We start from the raw sequence: 17,990 nt of genomic DNA on the forward strand, positions 1-17,990 counted from the left end.
CTGTGCTGTACTTTCTCAAATACCACAACATCTATTATGTGGTGTCTGAACTACACAGAGTACTTCATTTGTGGCTTATTCCACTGAATATTCCAAAGGAAATATTTGCAGTTTTCAACATTTTCTCTACATCTGAGTTACTTTTAAGAAAAGAAAATTGTGCAAGCTATTTAGGTGTCTTTGTTCAGAACAAACATCTCGAAACAATGGCTGGAATATTGTCAAAAAATGTGGCACTGGAAAAGCACAGCAGGTCAGGCAGCATCCGAAGAGCAGCAGAGTTGATCTTTCGGGCATAAGCCCCTCATCAGGAATGACTGGAATATTGATGGTAATTGGCAATGAAATTGTTAATGTTGGCCATGATTTTCCTGGAACAGTAACTTGAATCTGCACATGTAGTAGTTTAGATATTAAGGTAAAGTTACCAAAGTCCTACTGGAAAATTGAGAAAGATAATTAATGGTTATTTAACCTGAGGGTTATCATACAGTAGCTGAGGAGAAAGGTTGAGTCGGCAGGCCCCTCATTGTCTGATGTGGAGATTGAGCCCACACTGTTGTTATCGCTATGTATTGCAAACCAGCTGTCAGCCAACAGAACTTATTAAAACCCTGACTACAGAAGGCATTATGGCTTATTGAGCCTGTGTTTGCTTTTTCAAAGAACAATTAAGTTAATCACATTTGTGCACTTCCCTCCATTTCTTTCTTCAGATATTTATCCGATTCCCCTTTGAAAGGAATTAATCTTTGAATCTGCATCCATCATCCTTTCAAATAGTGCATTCCAATACTTAATAACCTACCACATAAGAAAACCTTTTCCTTACTTTTTCTCTGGTTTTTGACTAATTTCTGCTGGTTGTTAATGCAGAACAAATCACATCAAAAGTTTGCACTGACAAACCATCAGTGTTATTAATCTGTGTTTAATTTGGGGCAGCAATTTATGCCTGTGAAGATGTTATGCAGTCAGTTCCTGTGTGTTGCAACTCACAGGAATGTGCACTGGAACTCAGGCTATCTTACTCAACAAATCATATCAAAAGTCTAAATGTCTTTTTGAATCAGCAAAAAAGGTCAATTTGTTGGTCTTTATTACTTTTCATTAGAAAACAGATTTTCACTAGGCTTTTCAATAAACTGAAAAGTAACACATTTAATGCAGACAAACTTATTCTTGAAACAAATGGCAAACTGGTTAGCAAATAAGTTGCTATATGGATTAAACTATATCCCGTTATTTCCTAATATGCGCATGTTCATAGACAGGACAGTGACCGACTCAATTCTATACAGATTGTTCTGCTATAAAGTGTGTTTTGTTAACTTAAATTTGCTGTAACATGATTGATGAACTGGAGACATGTGTTGGCTGTAATGCAATTACATTGCTAACACTTTAAGCGTTGTTTTGAAAGTGCGATTTTTCTATAATGCGAGGTTGCACAAGAAAAGGACGTAAAAGGACTTATCTCAAGGGTCAGCAGCCTCCATTTTTGGCAGCAGCAGGAGTAGAAAAAATGAGGCTCATGGGGCTGCCGGGAAGGTAAATTTCCCTTTTAAAAGGACTAACCTTGAACCTCAGCTGCCTCCATTTTCAGCAGCAGTGGGAGCAGCGAGAGTGAAGACCAGGGGGCTGCTGGGAAGGTGAATTACCCTCTTAAAAGGAGCAGGAGCATCCACGGGATTGCTAAGTGAGATGGTATACTTGGACAGATGCTTTACCCGAAACACTACTTAGGCTGTGTCTCCCATCTTCCTCCTCTAACCAAAAAAAAAATTCTGGATTGGCAAGGTTACTAGTTTTTTTCAACAGTCTCTTTGGGAATTCAGAACAATGGCAATGGATGTTAGGACAGTTGAATATTCCTCCTGTAGAATGTGGGAGGTAAGGGTCACCACTAGTGTCGCCACTGACGCCATCTGTGGGAAGTGCACCCAACTCCAGCTCCTTGGATACCGCGTGAGGGAACTGGAGCTAGAGCTGGATGAACATTGGATAATTCAGGAGGCTGAGGGGGTAATTAAGAGGAGTTACGGGGAGGTAGTCACACCTCAGGTACAAAAAAAAGGAGATGGGAAAGTGAAGAAGCAGACAGTGCAGGGATCCCCGGTGACCGCTCCCTCAATAACAAATATATCTTTTTAGATACTGTTGGGGGTGGGAACGTACCGGGGTAAGCCATGGGGTACAGGTCTCAGAAGGGAAAGGAGAGATGAGTAGAGTATTAGTCACTGGGGACTCCATAGTTAGGGGAACAGATAGGAGATTCTGTGGGAACAAGAGAGACTCATGGTTGGTGTGTTGCCAGGGTTCATGAAGTCTTGGATCGTGTTTTCGGGATCCTTAAGGGAGAGGGGGAGCAGCATAGGTCCACTTAGGCACCAATGACATTGGTAGGAAAAGGGATGGGAATGTAAGGCAGAAATTCAGGGTGGAAGTCAGGAGCTAGAACAAACAGAGTTGTTACCTCTAGTTTCTTACCCATGCCACCTGCTAGCTAGGTGAGGAATAGGGAGAGTACAGTTAAACACTTGGCTACAGGGGTGGTGCAGGATGTAAGGATTTGGATAACTGGATAATTGTAGAGATGGGACCTCTACAAATGGGATGGTCTACACTTGAACAATAGGGGTACCAATTTCCTGGCGGGATAATTTGCTAATGCTCCTTGGGAGGGTTTAAACTAATTCAGCAGGGGATGGGAACCTGAATTGTAGTTCTAGTGTACAGGAGGTTGTGAGTAGTGAGGTCATAAATAAGATTTCAAGATTGCAAGAGTGTACTGCCAGGCAGGAAGGTGGTTTGAAATGTGTCTACTTCCATGCCAGGAGCATCCAGAATAAGGTGGGTGAACTTGCAGCATGGGTTAGAACCTGAGACTTAGATGTTGCGGCCATTTCAGAGACATGGATAGAGCAGGGACAGGAATGGTTGTTGCAGGTTCGGAGTTTAAACATTTCAGTAAGAACAGGGAACGTGGTAAAAGAGGGGAAGCTGTGCCATTGTTAGTCAAGGACAGTATTATGGTGGCAGAAAGGATGTTTGATAAGGATTCATCTACTGAGGTAGTATGGGCTCAGGTTAGAAACAGGAAAGGAGAGGTCACCCTGTTGGGAGTTTTCTATAGAAGAAGGAGGCTTATGTCCAGATGAGACGTGAAGTTAAGGTGCTTGAGAGTTACAACTTAGCCAGGAAGGACCTAAAGAGAGAGCCAAGAAGAGCCAGGAGGGGATATGAGAAGTCTTTGGCAGGTAGGCTCAAGGAAAACCCTAAACCTTTCTTTAGGTATGTCAGGAATAAAAGAATACCTGGAGTAAGATTAGTAACAGTAGTGGGAAGTTGTGTGTGGAGTCTGAGGAGATAGGAGAGGTGCTAAATGAATTTTTTTTATCAGTATTCACACTGGAAAAAGACAATGTTGTCAAGGAGAATACTGAGATACAGGCTATTAGATTAGACAGGATTGAGGTTCATAAGGAGGATGTGTTAGCAATTCTGGAAAGTGTGAAAATAGGTAAGTCCTCTGGGACGGAGAGATTTATTCTAGGATTCTCTGGGAAACTAAGGAGGAGATTGCAGAACCACTGGCTTTGATCTTTATGTCATCATTATCTACAGGAACAGTGCTAGAAGACTGGAGGATAGCAAATGTTGTCCCCTTGTTCAGAGTAGAGACAACCCTGGTAATAGTACTTTGGTTATGGGTAAAGTGTTGGAAAGGATTATAAGAGATAGGATTTATAATCATCCAGAAAGGAATAAGTTGATTAGGGATAGTCAACACAGTTTTGTGAAGGGTATGCTGGGCCTCACAAACCTTACTGAGTTCTTTGAGAAGGTGACCAAACAGGTGGATGAGGGTAAAGCGCTTGATGTGGTGTAAATGGATTTCAGTAAAGCATTTGATTAGGTTCCCATGTAGGCTATTGCACAAAATACAGAGGCATGGGATTGAGGGTGATTTAGGGGTTTGGATCAGAAATTGGCTAGCTGAAAGAAGACAGAGGGTGGTGGTTGATGGGAAATGTTCATCCTGGAGTTCTGTTACTAATGATGTACTGCAATTGTTTCGGGGCTACTGCTGTTTGTCATTTTTATAAATGACCTGGATGAGGGTATAGAAGGATGGTTTAGTAAATTTGCAGATCACAGTAAGGTCGGTGGAGTTGTGGACAGTGCAGAAGAATGTTGCAGGTTACAGAGGGACATAGATAAGCTGCAGAGCTGGGCTGAGAGGTGGCAAATGGAGTTTAATGTGGAACAGTGTAAAGTAATTCAGTTTGGAAGGAGTAACAGAATACTTGGCTAATGGTGAGATTCTTGCTAGTGTGAATGAGCAAAGAGATCTTGGTGTCCATGTGCATAGATCCCTGAATGTTGCCACCAGGTTGATAGAGTGGTTAAGAAGGTATATGGTGTGTTAGCTTTTATTGGTAGAGGGATTGAGTTTCGGAGCCATGAGGTCATATTGCAGCTGTACAAAATTCTAGTGTGGCTGCACTTGGAGTATTGCGTACAGTTCTAATCGCTGTATTATAAGAAGGATGTGGAACCATTGGTACGGATGCAGAGGAGCTTTTTCAGGATGTTGCCTGGTATCAAGGGAAGGTCTTATATTGAAAGGCTGATGGACTTGAGGCTGTTTTCGTTAGAGAGAAGAAGGCTGAGAAGTGACTAAATACAGACATACAAGATAATCAGAGGATTAGATAAGGTGGACAGTGAGAGCCTTTTTCCTCAGATGGTGATGGCTAGCATGAGGGGACATAGCTTCAAATTGAGAGGTGATAGGTGTAAGACAGATGTCAGAGGTAGGTTCTTTACTCAGAGAATAATAAGGGCATGGAACTCCCTACCTGAAAAGGTAATAGACCAGCCAACTTTAAGGGCATTTAAATAATCATTGGATAAACCTATGGATGATAATGGAATAAAGCTGGTTAGACGGGCTTCACTTTGGTTTCACAGGTTGGTGCAACATCGAAGGCTGAAAGGCCTGTATGGCGCTGTAATGTTCTATGTTCTATGTAAGAATACAACCATTGCATTATAGAAGAACTACCTGTAGAGCTATTAAAAGTGGGGGAGAGACCTACCATTCATTGTGTAAATCCTTCCCTTATTAGACTTCCCAAAATGCATCACCTCACACATATCAGCATTAAATTCCATCTGCCATTGCTCTGCCCAATTTACCAGCTGATTAGCATCAGACTGTAGCCTGAGACCACTCTCCTCATTATCAATACCAATACCAATTTTCATGTCTTTATAGAAGAATGGAACCCCTACAGTGTGGAAACAGGTCATTTGGTCACCTTTTCAGACCCATTCCATGACTCATACACCTAACCTACGCACTCCTGAATACATTGGGCAATTTAGCACAGCAAATTCACCTGACCTGCACATCTTTTGGATTGTGGGAGGAAACCTACATAGACACAGGGAGAACATGCAAACTCTACACAGACAGTCGCTTGAGGGTGGAACCGAACCCAGGTTCTGATGCTTTAAGGCAATAGTGCTAACCACTGAGCCACCATGCTGCTCTGCCATCTGCAATCTTACTCATTAAACCTTCTACATTCACTTTGCACACTCAAAGCAAATGAATTTTCACTCCTGTTTAAAATCTTTAATTTCTGAAAGAAACTCATCAGCACATCTGATCAGTCTGCTATATCTTCCTGTAATCTACATTGAATGAATTGCCCTCATCTCTTACCTGATTATCTCTTCAATAGTTCACTCAAGTTAGTCAGACATAATCTCGAGTAATTTGAGTTTTTTGGAGAGATTCTCACCGTAAGGCTCAGTGAGGTCTCTCACCACATCTTAACAAACAAACTTCATCTACTACATACCCCACTCTTATGGTATCCCTCAAATCTGATTCTATCCCTGCCTTAGGGCACATGCTGTTCCTGGAACAACTTGGCACATGCCAGTTATCCTGTTATTCACTGAAAGATCAGAATCCCTTGCAACTGCACAAGCTTTAAATGCACACTGTGAATCCAAATATTACTGTTAGTCCGGAGCTGCCCTGCATGGTTGCTGGACATGGCAAATAGAGGGAGATGGGTGCCCTGCTTTCTGAGTAGAGACCTGGAGTTCATATTGAACAGGATAGTGCAGACATGAGATATCATCTTCCCTCTGGACCTGTACGTACTCTGGTATATGCATACATACAAGTGGCCACAAGAAGGTGCTGTTACAATTAGAAGGGATTCAGCTCCAAACCTACTGGTTTGAAGTAACCCGTGAATTGTTGGATCATTACTACCATACCTCCTTCATTATTACCTGGACTGAACAATGCATGAGGGATAGAACAAAATAATGTTAGCCATCATTTGTTGTTGGTCTGGAAAAGAAGAAAATGACCCTATTAAGTACAATATATTGTTTTTTGTGTTCCTGTATTTTCCATATCTAATTTGAATAGGCCAAGTAATGTTAGGTAGAAACAGAATAGTTTTTATTCTACACTGTCATTGTGGTTATGTAAGTACAACAGCTGTTAAGTTTACAACTGGATACAAGACCAAGAATTTTCTGTTGGTGAATGCAGCCACAGACTGAAAAATGATTGTTCAGTTAATATAAATAATCAAAATGAATATTTAAGAACCAAGAGGTTCTAATTATAAATATGATGTGGTCCTCTGGTGATTACCTGGGCTGAGATACCGAGATGTAGCTTTTCTTGTTTTCATTAATGGAACATGGGCATCCCTATCCAGCATTGATTACCCATCCCTAATAGCCCTGAACAAGGTGGGGGTGAGCTGCTTTCTTGCAGTCTTTGAGAATACAGTGTGCTTTTGGGATGAGATTTCCAGGATTCTGACCCAAAGACCCCGAAGAAAGAGCAATATATTTCCACGCCCAGGCAGAGAGTGGCTTGGAGGGGAACTTGCAGTTGGTGCTGTTCCTGTGTACCTCCTGCCCTTATCCATGTAAGTTTTGGATGGTGTTGTTAGAGGAACCTTGGTTTGTTCCTGCAGTGCAACCTGAAGCTGATGCACATTGCTGCCACTGTGTGTCAGCAATGATGAGAATGAACTTTGAAGATGGTGGTTGTGGTCTCAACCAAATTGACTACTATGTCCTGTTTGGTGTCAAGCCTCTTGAGTGTTGTTGGAGCTGAATTCATCCAGACAAATGGGGAGTATTCCATCACAGCCCTAACTTGTGCCTACTAAATTATAGATAGGCTTTGGGGAATCACAAGATGAGTTACTTGCTGCAGAACTCCTAGCCTAGTCATAGTTTTTACATAGTTGGTCCAGTTTAGTTTCTTGTCAATGGTAAACACCAGGCTGTTGATATTGTATTAGGTGGTAATCAGAATAAAGGTTGCCTTGTCCATGTTTGATCTGATGCCATCTGACCATGGGGTCCTTCCCAACTGTGCACCATTGTTCTGTCATTTCTGGCGGATCTGTCAAGCCGTGGACAGGGCATTCCCAAGGATGACATTGGTGGCATCTGGAATATTGTCTGTAATGTATGATTCCATAAACATGTTTGTCAGGTCTATGGGACAGCTCTCCCAATTTTGATACTAGACTCCAGATATTGGTCAGGAAGACTGTAAGGTTGACAAGCTGGGTTTGCCAATGTCATTTCCAGTGTCTAGTTTGATGCCAAGTTTGGGCCATTTGGTTTTATTCCTTTGGTTAGACTTTGTAGTAGTTTGATAAAATTTAGTGGCTTGCTTGGACGCTTAAGAAGGAGGTTAGGAATCAGCTCCATTGAAGTTTGCATGCTCAAGACATGCTATTTGCATGAATAAAAAAGCTCAGTCAAATAGTATGCATTCTGGCTCAGACTGACTGGCATATCCTACTCATAATCTCTATTTGCAGGATAGAATCAAATTCAAATCTTTGACTGTAACTACTTGAGCTTCCCTTGGTCTATTTCCATACACTCTTTGGCTGCAACTCCAGATCTAAGCCAGTTATATCTAGGCTATTCCCTTCATTTTCTTTTTTTTTAACCTGTCTTAGGCTTGACTCTCCTCGTGTCATACCTGGTTGCATTTCCCCCCACCTTGGATATATCCCTCCCGCTCCCTACTATTCAAATTCTCTCCTTCAAAATTTCTCACTACTTAACTGCCTACTCCTGCTGTTGGCTCCCCCTAGGAATCCTCTCAGAGGCTCATGAAGGCCATAATTCCTACCTCTTTATGAGTAGTAAACCTGACATGTCCCACCTTGTTGACTTCCTGAATTCTCCACTTAGCAAACCTGCTGGTGAACTACACCAATCTCCTTTCTTTCTCATTCCTCTCAATGTTAACCCTCCAAAATCTGCCAGTAAGTTGGTTATCTCCACCCTTCTCTCTCATTGTTCACTGGTGGATAAGATTCTTGGCGTCCTTGGCCTTATTGTGGAACATTGTATGGTGCCCTTTACAAAGGAGATGTTAAAATTAAGTCCAGTCTATCTTCATAGTTGCTTTTAAAAGATTCTGTGGCATTATTTTGAAGAACAGGGGCATTTTCCTTAGTACCCTGATCAATATTTCTCAATATCACAGAAACAGGTTGTGGAACTTGCTGTGTACAAATTAACTGCCAGGTTTCTTAAATTGTGGTGTGGACTACAGTTTCAAAAGTACTATATTGCAGAAAAGTGCTTTGAAAAACTGCTACCTAAATGCAAATCTTTTATTCATAGTAATTCCCAAATTGTAGGGTAGAGTGAAATCTAGAATATCAAGTCTTTGCTTAGCTTTGGGCTTCAAACTGAATCAGCAACAATTTATGTCCTTGAAGTTTATTTTACAGTAAAATGTCTTTAATTACAGAAAGGGGGGCATTTTCCTTTCCTTTCCAATATGCTGTCAGCAGCCATTTTGCAAAAACCTACCATTGACCCCTGTGTTTCCAGACCATCTCCAAACATCTGTTAGGGATGGGTAACACAAAAGATCTGCATTACGTTTCTCATAATCACTGGACATCTTAAAATGGTTTATAGCAAATTAAATACCTTAGAATAGTAGTCATTGTTGTAATGTAGGAACAACAGCAGGCAAATTGTATTCAACAAACTGAAAGTGTGGAATTTAATCCAAGGCATGCTATTCCTGATGGCTAAACTGAATGGATATTGGGTGTCTAAGTGATTCACACAACAATTCATAGGGATGCTGGCAGGCACATAAAAGATAAGAAATTGTGTGGCAGTGCTTAGTTTAAGAATCCTAATGTTGAGTGACAACAGGTCTGACCATGTGGACATGTTAGGTGTCCTGCATCAAAGTCTCAACTTTCATTTTGTTAGAGTTCTGAGACAACTGTTCATTCATCCCTTCAAATTCCTTTGCATTCAAACATTTCCCCAAGTCATCACTCCCACCCATTGCCACAATTACCTTCAAACCCTTTCATGTCACTATGGAGATGTCACAATCAAGATGGAGGCCATTTGTTCTGTAGAGTGGCAATTCCCTGCAGATTCTCCTTCTGAACATCATGGCTCACCACAACTCCACTCTACCAAATTGCTTTTAACATTGCAATTCACTTCGCAGCACAACAGTGGATGCCATCTCACTGGCCCTACTCTCAGTCCTAGAACATCTGGATAATAAGGATACCTATGTCTGGCTCCTACTTATTGACTACAGCTCTGCTTTCAACACCATAATTCCAAACAAACTCAACTCTAAACTACAAGACTTAGGTCTCAGTCTCCCATCATAAGTGGATCCTTGATTTCTTGATCCATAGACCATAATCATAAGAATAGGTGTTAAACCTCCTCCACTAAAATCCTCAACAGTGATGCCCCGCAAGGCGACGTATCCAGCCCCCTACTAAACTTCTTACATACTCACTCGACTGTGTGGCCAAATTCCACCCCATTTGCAAGTTTGCTGATGACACCACCATTGTAGATCGAATGTCAAACAACGACGAGACAGAACACAGGAAAGAGATTGAGTGCTTAGTGGCATGGTGTAAAGAAAATTACATTAACATCAGCAAAATGAAGGTGCTGGAAAAGCACAGTACGTCAGGCAACATCCAAGGAGCAGGAAAATTGACGTTTTGGGCAAAAGTCCTTCATTAGGAATGAGTCTGGGAGCCTCGGGTGGAGAGATACATGGGAGAGGGGTGGGGTTGGGGAGTAGGTAGCTGAGAGTGCAATAGGTGGATAGAGGTAGGGGCTTTTGACAGAAACATTGATTTTCCAGCTCCTCGGATGTTGCCAGACCTGCTGTGCTTTTCCAGCACCACACTCTTGACTCTAATCTTCAGCATCTGCAGCACTCACTTTTGCCAAAATGAAGGAGCTGGTCATTGACTTCAGGAAGCAGAGTTAAGGCACCATTCCCCCACCCCCTCCCCCTACACCCCCCCCCCCCCCAAAAAAAATCTGCATCAATGGCACTGAGGTGGAGATGATCAAGAGAGTCAAGTTCCTGGATGTGATGATATCAACAATCTGTCCTAGTCTACCCGCATCGACCCAACGATCAAGAAAGCATGACAATGTCTCTACTTCCTCAGGAGGCTAAGAAAATCCAGTCTGCCCACAATGACTCTTATCAATTTTTATAGATGTACCGTAGAAAGCATCCTACCTGGATGCATTGCGATGTGGTTTGGTAACTGGCCTTCCCAAGTCTGTAAGAAACTACAGAGAGTCGTGAACACAACCCAGTTCATTATGCCAATCAGCCTTCCATCCATTGACTCCATCTATACTTCCCACTGTCTCAGGAAAGCAGCCAGCATAATCAAAGAGCCCTCCCAAACCAATTATACTCTCTTCCACCCTCTTCTGTCAGGCAGAAGGTACAAAAGTTTGAACAGATTCAAAGACAGCTTTTTTCTGCTGTTATCAGACTTTTGAATAGGCCTCTCAAATGTTGATTCTGGTCTCTCTCTGTTTCTGTACCTTCTCTGTGGCTGGAACACTGTATTCTGCTACCTTGAAACACTTTGTATGGTATAATCTGCCTGTATAAGTATCCTCTTAGAGACTTGTGAAGGCCATAATTCCTAGCTCTTTATGATTAATAATCCTGACAAACCCAGTTTTTTGACTTCCTGAATTCTCCACTTTGCAAACCTGCTGGCGGACTATACCAATCTCCTTTCTTTCTCATTCCTCTCAGTGTTAACCCTCTGAAATCTGCCAGCAGGTAACACTATTCTTCACTCTGTTCTGCTACCCTGAAGCATTTTGTATGGTACAATCTGCCTGTGTAGCTTGCAAAACAACACTTTTCACTGTTTCTTGGTACATGCGACAATAATAAATCAAAACCAAGCTCATGTACTCTTCCTGAACAAGACAAAAGGAGAATTTTCAACTTGACAAAGGTAGCTGGGATCACGGGTGCATTTGAAGAAAAAAAGATAATGGTTTCCCCCAAACTACCCAGGTAAATGTCGAGTTGATTCTCATGGGCAGCTAAAATAGAAATTGCTGGAAAAGCTCAGCAGATCTGGCAGCATCTGTGGAGAGAAACCAGAGTTGACGTTCAGTTTTGAGAAAAGTCACTTGATCTGAAATGTTAACTCTGATTTCTCTCTACAGTTGCTGTTGAGCTTTTCCAGCATTTTCTGGTTTTGTTTCTGATTACAGATTCCGCAGTTCTTTTGGTTTTTGTCTCTCATGGGATTCTCTTATTTGGATGAAAGGCTTTGCACTTGTGCAATGTGCAGCTGATCTACAATGTGTGAATGTGTGCTCATCTTCAGAACCATGGTAAAGCAGTTCATGATAAAGCACATGACAGTTCGGCATGAGCGAAAAACTGGATGCAACCTAATACATTGACAGGCTGGTATGTGAGTTGGAACTGCAAGTAGACAAGAGGGTCAGTTGACATTTATCAAGTCACTAAATCCCCACTTTCTCTTACAGGAAAGGCAAACCAGTGACCAGAAACAAAGGGTGAAAATGGGCAGAGGGATGCCAGATGTCAAGGTGCTTGCCATTGCTAATAATGAATCCTTCAGATTGCTGGAGAACAAGGAGGCCAATCTGTTGTTGCCAGGCAATGCACCAGAGTGAGAGTACAACTGATGTGGAGCTGCCATTAGGTTGTGGTTACAGGACACATCAGAGGCTAGGAATCCTTGGAATGTAGTGACACTCACAGTGGTATAAGGAAGACAATTCCAGTATTTCAACCTGGTAACAATGAAGAACTGATAATATAGGTTCAAGTCAAGATAATGTGAGACCTGGAACATAACTTTCAGGTAGTGGTGTCCCCAAGCATCTTATGTCTTAGTCCTTCAAGTTTGTAGAGCTTATGAATTTGAAAGGAAGTATTGAAGAAACCATGGTGGGTTGCTCCAGTGCATCTTGGAGATGGTCCAGATAACTACCACAGTATATCAATGGGGAGAGGGGAATTTTGAAGATGAAGATGGAGTGCTGACCCAGTGAGCTACACCAATGATTGAGGAACATGTGCATTTAGAAGTCAGGACCCGTACCAATCTCCAGCAGAGGTGGAGCTATCCCCTATTCCAGTTCTACCAGCCATAAGTGCCCTCATGATGCAGTCAAGATGCAGGACAGCCACCAGTGCCCATCTTCCACAGCATGCTGGACAGATGTGAGAGTGGCAGTGGTGCATATCCTACCCAGAATTGCAGATTAGAACACGATATTACACTGTTTAGTGTATCTGCAATGCATCACTTTCTTCCACTGGGGCCATGTGGGCCATAGGTTGACCCTTCCACATCAGGTCATTTCCATGCTGGTGAAGTCCGGGTCTTTGTACTGATACAGACAGAGGACACTGCATAATCCACAGGATCTCTGCTCCAGACAGCTGGAGCCTACGCACCGAAGTGATGGGATGGATGATGGGATCTGTGAGAGCCACGATATTATGGCAGTGAAGAACATGAGATCACTTTTCAAAAGGAACAGCATCCTACAGCACAGCAGCGTCAGCCAGATCTAAGCGGGCAGGATTTCCTTGTGAACCTCATTCCGTGATTTGCAGGAAGTCAGCTTTCATCAACATCAAATACTTTGATGCTGCTGAGAGCAGCATTCCCCGTGTAATCACAACCACAAATACAACTGTATGCTCTGGTCTTTCTCTGCAGTTCATACTGTTGAATATAGATACAAATGGAGGGAAGCCTTCACGCCAGTACAAGCACTATTGAAAGGAGAGATTTCAACCCCACAGGGTTAGAGCATGGTGTGGTATGTAGGTTGGCTAGCCTCAGTAACTTCCCCTTGTAATTGCAGCTAAACTCACATTCAATCACACATCAAATGATGAAGGGTGAACTTATTTCTACATAGATTTGAGAAGGGATTGGCAATCCCTCTCACTATGGACTCAATGCATTCCCTCTCACTATAGGCTTAGTGCAATCTCTCTCACTATGGGCTCGGTGCAGTATCTCTCACTGTGGGCTCGGTGCAGTCCTCTCACAATGGGCTCAGTGCAGTCCCTCTCACTACAGGCTCAATGCATATCCATCTCACTACAGGCTCAATGCATATCCATCTCACTATGGGCTCGGTGCAATCTCTCTCACTATGGGCTCAGTGCATATCCCTCTCAGTACGGGCATGGTGCATATCCCCTTCACTATGGTTTTGGTGGAGTCCTTCTCACTACTGGCTTTGTGTAATCCCTCTCACTACGGGCTCGGTGCAATCTCTCTCACTATGGGCTCGGTGCAATCTCTCTCACTACAGGCTCAGTGCAGTCCCTCTCACTATGGGCTCAGTGTAATCTCTCTCACTACTGGCTCGGTGAATAACCCTCTCACTATGGGCTCAGTGCAATTCCTCTCACTACGGGCTCGGTGCAGTCTCTCTCACTATAGCCTTGGTGTAATCTGTCCCAGTATGGACACAGTGCAGTCTCTCTCACTATGGGCTCAGTGTAATCCCTCTCACTATGGGCTCAGTATAATCTCCCTCACTATGGACTCAGTGCAGTCCGTCTCACTATGGGCTCAGTGCAGTCCCGCTCACTATGTGCTCAGTGTAATCCCTCTCACTATGGGCTCGATGTAATCTCTCTCACTATGGGCTCAGTGCAGTCCCGCTCACTATGGGGTCGGTGCGATCCCTCTCACTATGTGCTCGGTGTAATCCCTCTCACAATGGGCTTGGTGCAGTCCCTCTCAGAATGGGCCTGGTGTAATCCATAGGGCAAGCCAGACAGAGAACAGCCAGGGAATTCCTAGAGGCATGGCATTCATCCACAAACTCCATCAACAAACACATCGACCTGGACCCAATATACCAACCACTACAGCGGACAGCTGAAACTGACACCCGGAAGCGGCAAGGACAGACCACTATAAATGCCAGAAGAAACATCAAAGAAGTGCTTCGCAGGAGGCTCCAGAGCACTGATGATGTCTCCTAGCCAGGGGACGAAACGTTTGCAACAAAAACTTCCAGCTCGGCGAACAGAACCACTACAACAAGCACCCGAGCTACAAATCTTCGCACAAACTTTGAACTCTCACTTTGGGCCCGGTGTAATCTCTCTCATTATGGGCTCAGTGTAATCTCTCTCACTACAGGCTCGGTGCGATCCCTCTCACTATGTGCTCGGTGCAGTCTCTCCCACTGTGGGCCCGGTGTAATCCCTCTGACTATGGGCTCAGTGTAGTCCCTCTCCCTATGTACTCAGTGTAATCTCCCTCAGTATGGGCTCGGTGTAATCTCTCTCACTATGGACCCGGTGTAATCTCTCTCACTATGGGCTCGGTGCAGTCCCTCTCACTATGGGCTCAGTGTAATCTCTCTCACTATGGGCTCGGTGTAATCCCTCTCACTATGTGCTTGGTGCAGTCCCTCTCACTATGGGCTTAGTGCAATCTCTCTCACTATGGGCTTAGTGCAATCTCTCTCACTATGGGCTCAGTGCAGTCCCTGTCACTATGTGCTCAGTGTAATCTCTCTCACTATGGGCTCGGTGTAATCTCTCTCACTATGGGCTCGGTGTAATCCCTCTCACTATGGGCTCAGTGTAATCCCTCTCACTATATGCTCGGTGCAGTCCCTCTCACTATGGGCTCGGTGCAGTCCCTCTCACCATGAGCCTGGTGTAACCTCTCTCACTATGGGCTTGGTGCAGTCCCTCTCACAATGGGGTCGAAGTAATCTCTCTCACTATGAGCTCGGTGTAATCTCTCTCTTTCCAGGCTCGGTGTAATCTCTCACACTATGGGTTCGGTGCAGTCTCGCTCACTATAGGCTCGGTGTAATCTCTCTCATTTTGGGCTCAGTACAGTCCCTCTCACTATGGGCTCGGTGCATATACCTCTCACTATGGGCTCAGTGTAATCTCTGTCACTATGGGCCCGGTGTAGTCCCTCTCACTATGGGCTCGGTGTAATCTCTCACACTATGAGTTCGGTGCAGTCTCGCTCACTATGGGCTTAGTGCAATCTCTCTCACTATGGGCTCAGTGCAGTTCGTCTCACTATAGGCCCGGTACAGTCCCTCTCACTATGGGCGCGGTGCTGTCACTCTCACTATGAGCTCAGTGCAGTCCCGCTCACTATGGCGTTGGTGTAATCTCCCTCACTATGGGCTCGGTGTAATCTCTCTCACTATGGGCTCAGTGCAGTCCCACTCACTATGGGGTCGGTGTAATCCCTCTCACTATGGGCTCAGTGTAATCTCTCTCACTATGGGCTCGGTGAAATCTCTCTCACTATGGGCTCGGTGTAATCTCTCTCACTATGGGCTCGGTGTAATCCCTCTCACTATGGGCTCAGTGCATATACTCTCACTATGGGCTTAGTGCAGTCTCTCTCACTATGGGGTCGGTGTAATCCCTCTCACTGTGGGCTCGGTGCATATCCCTCTCACAGTGTGTTAAGTGCATTCTCTCGCACGATGGGCTCAGTGCAATTGTCTCACTATGAGCCCAGTGCAGTCCCTCTCAATATGGGCTTGGTGCAGTCACTCTCACTATCGGCTCAGTGCAGTCCCTCTCACTATGGGCTCAGTGCAGACCCTCTCACTATGGGCCCGGTGTAATCTCTCTCACTACTGGCTCAGTGTAATCCCTCTCACTATGGGCTCAGTGCAGACCGTCTCACTACAGGCTTGGTGCAATCTCTTTCACTACGGGCTCAGTGCAGTCCCTCTCACTATGGGCTCAGTGTAATCACTCTCACTACGGGCTCGGTGCAGTCTCTCTCACTTTAGCCTTGGTGTAATCTGTCCCAGTATGGACACAGTGCATTCTCTCTCACTATGGGCTCAGTGTAATCCCTCTCACTATGGGCTCAGTATAATCTCCCTCACTATGGACTCAGTGCAGTCCGTCTCACTATGGGCTTGGTGTAATCTCTCTCACTATGTGCTCAGTGTAATCTCTCTCACTATGGGTTTGGTGTAATCTCTCTCACTATGAGCCCGGTGTAATCCCTCTCCCTATGGGCCTGGTGTAATCCCTCTCACTATGTGCTCAGTGTAATCTCTCTCACTACGGGCCCCGTGTAATCCCTGTCACTATGGGCTCAGTGTAATCCCTCTCACTATGGGCTCGGTGTAATCCCTCTCACTATGTGCTCGGTGTAATCTCTCTCACTATGGGCCCGGTGCAGTCCCTCTCACTATGGGCCTGGTGTAATCTCTCTCACTATGGACTCGGTGCAGTCCCTCTCACTATGGGCCCGTGTAATCCCTCTCACTATGGGCTCGGTGCAGTCCCTCTCTCTATGGGCTCGGTGCAGTCCCTCTCACTATGGGCTTGGTGTAATCTCTCTCACTATGGGCTTGGTGCAGTCCCTCTCACAATGGGGTCGGTGAAATCTCTCTCACTATGGGCTCGGTGTAATCTCTCTCTTTCCAGGCTCGGTGTAATCTCTCTCACTATGGGTTCAGTGCAGTCTCGCTCACTATGGGCTCAGTGTATTCTCTCTCACTATGGGCTCGGTGCAATCCCTCTCACTATGGGCTTAGTGCAATCTCTCTCACTATGGGCTCGGTGTAATCTCTCTCATTATGGGCTCGGTGTAATCTATCTCACTACAGGCTCAGTGCAGTCCTTCTCATTATGGACTCAGTGCAGTCCGTCTCACTATGGACTCGGTGTAGTCCCTCTCACTCTGTGCTCAGTGTAATCTCTCTCACTACGGGCTCTGTGTAATCCCTCTCACTGTGGTCTCGGTGTAATCCCTCTCACTATGGGCTCGGTGTAATCTCGCTCTCTATGGGCTCGGTGCAGTCCCTCTCACTATGGGCCCGGTGCAGTCCCTCTCACAATGGGCCTGGTGTAATCCCTCTCACTATGTGCTCCACTATGGGCTTGGTGTAATCTCTCTCACTATGGGCTCGGTGCAGTCCCTCTCACTATGGGCTTGGTGCAGTCCCTCTCACTATGGGCTTGGTGTAATCTCTCTCACTATGGGCTCGGGTCCCTCTCACTATGGGCTTGGTGTAATCTCTCTCACTATGGGCTCGGTGCAGTCCCTCTCACTATGGGCTCGGTGCAGTCCCTCTCACTATGGGCTTGGTGCAGTCCCTCTCACTATGGGCTTGGTGTAATCTCTCTCACTATGGGCTCGGGTCCCTCTCACTATGGGCTCGGTGCAGTCCCTCTTACTATGGGCTTGGTGCAGTCCCTCTCACTATGGGATCAGTGCAGTCCCTCTCACTATGGGCTCGGTGCAGTCCCTCTCACTATGGGCTTGGTGTAATCTCTCTCACTATGGGCTCGGTGCAGTCTCTCTTACAATGGGCTCGGTGTAATCTCTCTCACTATGGGCTTGGTGCAATCTCTCTCTTTCCAGGCTTGGTGTAATCTCTCACACTATGGGTTCGGTGCAGTCTCGCTCACTATGGGCTCGGTGTAATCTCTCTCATTTTGGGCTCAGTACAGTCCCTCTCACTATGGGCTCGGTGTAATCTCTCTCACTATGGGCTTGGTGTAATCCCTCTCATTATGGGCCCGGTGTAATCCCTCTCCCTATGGGCCTGGT

The sequence above is a fragment of the Hemiscyllium ocellatum genome, chromosome 6 (assembly GCF_020745735.1).
Source record: "Hemiscyllium ocellatum isolate sHemOce1 chromosome 6, sHemOce1.pat.X.cur, whole genome shotgun sequence".
NCBI classification, from domain to species: Eukaryota; Metazoa; Chordata; class Chondrichthyes; order Orectolobiformes; family Hemiscylliidae; genus Hemiscyllium; species Hemiscyllium ocellatum.